This window comes from Pseudophryne corroboree, chromosome 2 (assembly GCF_028390025.1).
Source record: "Pseudophryne corroboree isolate aPseCor3 chromosome 2, aPseCor3.hap2, whole genome shotgun sequence".
Classification (NCBI taxonomy): Eukaryota; Metazoa; Chordata; class Amphibia; order Anura; family Myobatrachidae; genus Pseudophryne; species Pseudophryne corroboree.
Window position 1 is genome coordinate 160,040,104 of NC_086445.1, and position 6,000 is coordinate 160,046,103.

Here is a 6,000-nt window from a genome sequence, read left to right on the forward strand (position 1 = left end):
GGATGATGACGTTCGGGCGCACTCGGGTTAACCGAGCAAGGCGGGAAGATCCGAGTCTGCCTCGGACCCGTGTAAAAAGGCTGAAGTTCGGGGGGGTTCGGATTCCGAGGAACCGAACCCGCTCATCTCTACCCCACAGTGCCAGATAAATGACCCCACAGTGCCAGAAATGCCCCCACAGTGCCAGCAATGCCCCCACAGTGCCAGAAATGCCCCCACAGTGACATATAAATGACCCCCACAGTGCCAGATATATGAATGCCCCCAGGCCCCCACAGTGCCAGATACATTAATGCCCCCACCAGTCCAGATATGCCCCCCACAGTGCCAGATAAATGAACCCCACAGTGCCAGATAAATGACCCCCACAGTGCCAGATAAATGCCCCCACAGTGCCAGATAAATGACCCCACAGTGCCAGATATGACCCCACAGTGCCAGCAATGCCACCACAGTGCCAGCAATGCCCCCACAGTGCCAGCAATGCCCCCACAGTGCCAGCAATGCCCCCACAGTGCCAGATAAATGACCCCCACAGTGCCAGATACATGAATGCCCCCAGGCCCCCCACAGTGCCAGATATATTAATGCCCCCACCAGTCCAGATATGCCCCCCACAGTGCCAGATAAATGACCCCCACAGTGCCAGATAAATGCCCCCAGTACCTGCTGTGCCGAGGGAGGGGGAGTGCTGATGTGCGCGCCGCTGCCTGAAACAGAAGTGCGCGCACTGTGCGGCGCCGGGGTCTGACATCAGATGCCGGCGCCGCATAGCGCGCACAGCAGGCTACAGGACAGGGCCAGCTCCAGGCTCCAACATGGCGGCGCCCTTTAAGGGTGGCGCCCTGTGCGGCCGCTCGAGTGGAACATGCCTCGAGCCGGCCCTGAAGTATGGGAAGGAAAAGCACATGAGAGTAGAGACCCCTGCTCAGAAAAGCTTACATTCTACAGAGAGGGGAAACAGACAGGGGTGACTCAGATGGAGATACAGTGAGGAAGAAGCATGGAGCAGTGGGTTAGGATGAGAGCTGGATTTAATAAAGAAGTGGGTCTTAAGAGCCTGTTTGAAGTTCTGTAGAGAGGTGGAGAGTCTGATAGGGAAATAGTTATAGAGGAAGGGAGCAGATGTAGCATGTTTGGAGAGGAAGATGAGCCAGGCTGCAACATTGAGGTGGGATGCACGGAGATTAGATAGGAGGAGGTTACAGTAGTCCAATCTGGAGATGATCACAGAGTGAATGATGCTATTAGTTGCCTCAAGCATGAGAAAGGACCTCATCATAGAGATATTTCTGAGATGGAACTGACAGTACTGTGAGATGTACTGAATGTGTGGTTTGAAGGAGAGGGGAGTCAAGGATAACTCCAAGAATGCGCTGATTTTCATAAGGGCAGTTTCTGTGTCGTGGAGAGGACGAAATCCCAACTGTAAAAGGTTAAGCAGGGAGTGGGAGAAAAACAAAAGTGTTAAGGCTTTCCAAGACAATACGCTCTAGGAGTTTGGAGGCAAATGGGAGGAGAGAAATGGGGTGGTAGTTAGAGAGATGAATCAAAGGTGAGTTTTTTTTAAGAATAGGGGAGACAAGAGCATGATTGAATGCAGAGAGGACAGTGACTGATGAGAGGGATGAGATTGAAGAGATGGGCAAAATGGGAACAGGCATTAAGAGAGAGGTAGTGGAGGAGTCTACCTGCTGTACACTAGATTGCAGTCCCCTGCTGCATCAGTTGATCTGTTTAACCCACAATTGCCAAAATTCCTGCTATTCTCTCTAAGTGCTGCATCATCAGTTATCTTTCTGTATCCACTAGTACCAACACTATGGCACTATTCTCTAAGTGCTGGTCCTCCTCTTTAAACTAAGGTGACTTTGTTGCTACATTGTCCTTCTGCACTAGAGTCTGGGTGCATCCTTGCCCCACTTCTAGCACACTGCTTTTGGGCTCACAAGTCTTCTGTTACAATTGCTCTCAGTCTAAGGACCAGCATGCTTTTTACCAAAGTCACCACCAAAGTCCTAATGTACAGATACCTTGTTAGCACATTAGTGGTAGCGGGTGTCTGGTCTCCTTTCTCTAGGCATGTGGTAGTGCGTTCAGGTGCCAGTTCCTGTTCTGTCTCAGGGTGCAAAGTTCCAGGCCTGTGTGTCTGCACTCCAGCGCACCAATCTGAGTTCCTCATACCTCTCCTTAGCACTAAGTCCTGAGTTAGCTTATTCAATCCTATAGTACAGTGTCCCTGAGTTCCCAGTTGGGAGTGCCAGCTCCATGCGCCTAGGTTCAGGTGGTTTGTTTGAGTTCTTAATTTGTTCCAGGATGCTGTGCTTGGGATTCCAGCTCTGTACTCCAGTCAAGTCCCTAACTAGGGATCAGCCCAGTTCCCAGTGTTAATCCGGTCTGGGATACTATATTACATTTGTCCAGCCTCAGCTCACTTTAGCTTCAGCTAGACCCTATGATCCTGGCTAGGATCAACTTAAAAAGCCCAAAGTGTGTCTATACTCCAATAACAATAAAGCAAGCACATAAAACTTAGATTAGTAATTGCTGTTACCAGGCTGCAGGATCTATAACTGTGCCAATAGGCTACCAGTGACAGGAACATAATCATTGTAGAGTAAAAATGTTTGCCATGCCTCGCAGACCACTATGGTAACCAGTGGCGGATACCAACCATGGACTGCAATGCAGATCACACATTGCATAGTGGGGGCAGTAAGCACATATAAACATACATGTAATGTAATGTTGTATGTGATGTATGTGCTTACCCTGGGGATCGTCAGCCATGTGCGTTTCGCAGCCGCCGCTGCACCTGGGACTTAGCATTCGGCTTTACTTCTCCTTACTATATAAGCCCGCCCCCAGACTCCCATTGGCTAATTTCACAGGAGTTTGGGGGTGGGCTTATAGAGGGAGATGAAGTGAAGCTGAATGCTGAGTGCCGGGTGCTGCGGTAGCTGTGAAAGAATCCCCAGGGAAAGGCAGCCAGCACATATATTACATACAACATTACATGTATGTTGTTTATATGTGTTAACCAGCCCCTGCCCCATGCAATGTTTGGTCTGTGCCACAGCCCACAGGCAGCAGTCGCCATTGATGGTAACTAGTGGCGGTGCTACATTACATATCACTGCTATATGCAGTCATGCATTATGATAGGTCAAAATCCAAGAATTCAGATAAATACAATTTAATATAACGAAAATGAATTAAGAAACAACACAAATACAAAATTATTCAGTCTTCATCGAACCTGGGAGATATATGGAAGACTCAAATATACAATAAAAAGAAATAACTAACAGATAAGATGAATTGTAAACTGCTGTTTTTTCTTATTGCTGTGACAAAGAAGTGTAAGAGCCTATTCATCACTCATTTTTTTTTAATGCTGAAACTTTATTTCCTACATAGTTTTGTGAAATCTAAGTATCGAAGATATTCATGATATTCATACTGCAGGAGACATCACAAGTATTTCCTGCTTACCATTCAGAACCAAAGCGGGCCGCTGTCTCCATACACTAGTATGAGGAAGTCAATTCATCAAGCTCCGACAAACTGAATGTTTTGGGAGCTTGACAGTGGAACTAACACTTTAGCTCACCAAGCCCTTCTACCTCCTATTGGAATGAGATGCGCCTCCCCTGGAACCTCCCCTGGAATTTGCTGTGCACATGGATTAACACAGGTGGTCATTCCGAGTTGTTCGCGCGCAAGCTGCTTTTAGCAGCTTTGCAAACGCTAAGCCGCCGCCTACTGGGAGTGAATCTTAGCATATCAAAATTGCGAACGAAAGATTAGCAGAATTGCGAATAGACACTTCTTAGCAGTTTCTGAGTAGCTTCAAACTTACTCGGCATCTGCGATCAGTTCAGTGCTTGTCGTTCCTGGTTTGACGTCATAAACACACCCAGCGTTCGCCCAGACACTCCTCCGTTTCTCCAGCCACTCCCGCGTTTTTCCCAGAAACGATAGCGTTTTTTCACACACTCCCATAAAACGGCCAGTTTCCGCCCAGAAACACCCACTTCCTGTCAATCACACTCCGATCACCAGAACGAATAAAAAACCTTGTAATGCCGTGAGTAAAATACCTAACTGCATAGCAAATTTACTTGGCGCAGTCGCACTGCGGACATTGCGCATGCGCATTAGCGACTATTCGCTCCGTTGCGACAAAAAAATAACGAGCGAACAACTCGGAATGACCCCCACAGTGTAAACTTTTGCTGCTACTAATTTGCTGCAAAAGTAGCAGTGGCAGCGCTGACAGGGACAACTGTTTTCCTGGACACCTCTTCCAGGAAAGAAGCAATACGGAATTGCTCTGGTAGATTTGTATCTGCAGCTGCAACTTACGACATATCAGATCCTTCAATATTGTAGTCCAATTGGAATTATTAATGAATATTCCCCTAAATGTTAAAAAGTCAATGTTTTACTTATGAGCGTGCAACTGAGACGCACAGCGCCTGCCACCCGAGCGGTGACAGGTTGTTGGCTCGAGTTGGGGGGCATGGTAGGGACTGTATTAAAATATGTAGTTCTTCTGACATGGGGCCTTTTTCAGCTTCAGTTGCAAAATCGCGAATCATCCAATTATCAGACGTCTGTGCATGCTCTGCACCCGCAACGCACGTACTGAAGCTCAAAATGCATTTGCAATGCAATTGCAGGCCCACCAAAGTATGATCGCATAGCGATTGCCAGAAAGTGACCGTTAGTGGGAGGTAACATGGCGTTTGTGGGAGTGGTTGGGAAAATACAAGCATGTTAGGGTTAGCCCTAACTGCCACCCCTGGCAGGGTAGTCCTAGCTGCCATTCCTGGAGGGTTAGGGGAGGGGAGGGTGAATTAAAAAAAAACTTACACCCTCCGACGCCGGGATCTTCAATGTCAGGATGCCGGTTTTGGTCATGTGACCGCCGGCATCCCAACAACTGGGATATACTGAATCCAACATAGAGGGGCTGGAGCAGACTGAACATAGGTCAGTTTGTGGAGTATATCTCGTGTCTAGTACAGGTTATGTACAGTGGCACACACTTCAGTCACATCTCCATTTGCAGTTGATGGGGCGTAGCTGGGCTGGGCATCGTAACCAACAGAGGCGTAACTAGGGTTCTTGTAGCCTAGATCAGGATTAAGAATGGCACCCCCCCCCCCCCCATCCCCCAATAAAATAAAGACCAACAACGTAAAGCGTGTGCATGGCTAAAAAATTGTCATGGCCACTAACCAGAAGGGGGCGTGCCAACATGACACACCACCTGTTTCTTATCACTCTAGGAACATTCATTTCAATTCCACATGTACCTTACCTATATGATGGTTTCTCACAATGTGGACCCTCTGAAGGAATGTATCCTCTAAGGCAGACAGCGTCTTCAGTTGATATTCACTATTCATCTAGGAGATTACATCATCCAGAAGATGTCTGTTTGTGTAGGAATATTAACAAGGTCAGCATCATACAACAGCAGTTCAACCAGACTCGTGTAACCTGTGTCACTTTCTGCCCCTGCATCTCTCAGCCATACCATCTCCCCCACTGTGTCTCAGCCACACCATCATCTCCTCCACGTGTCATCTCTCAGTCACACCATCACCTCCCCCAGCATCATCTCTCAGCACAACATCACCTCCCCTCCCCCTGCATCGTCTCTCTGCACATCATCTCTCACCCTGCGCAGTCACTCAGCACACTATCACCTACTCCCTGCGTCATCTCTCAGCACACCATCACCTACCCACTGCGTCATCTCAGCACACTATCACCTACCCACTGCGTCATCTCTTAGCACACTGTCACCTACCCCTGAGTCATCTCTCAGCACACCATCACCTCCCCCTGCGTCGTCTCTCACCACATCATCACCTTTCCCTGCGTCATCTCTCAGCACACCATCACCTCCCGCTGCATCATCTCTCAGCACACCATCACCTCCCGCTGCGTCGTCTCTTAGCACACCATCACCTCCCCCTGCATCAT

At 48.4% G+C, this 6,000-nt stretch overlaps 1 long non-coding RNA gene across 1 annotated transcript in view; it reads right to left on the reverse strand.

The window, feature by feature from the left end:
- Positions 1-5,440, reverse strand: part of LOC135050593 (uncharacterized) — a 118,844-nt gene extending 113,404 nt beyond the window's left edge. Inside the window, exon 1 of the long non-coding RNA XR_010241686.1 lies at positions 5,330-5,440. This is a non-coding gene — a long non-coding RNA (uncharacterized LOC135050593). The remainder of the gene's footprint in view (positions 1-5,329) is intronic.
- Between the last annotated feature and the right edge of the window lie 560 nt (positions 5,441-6,000).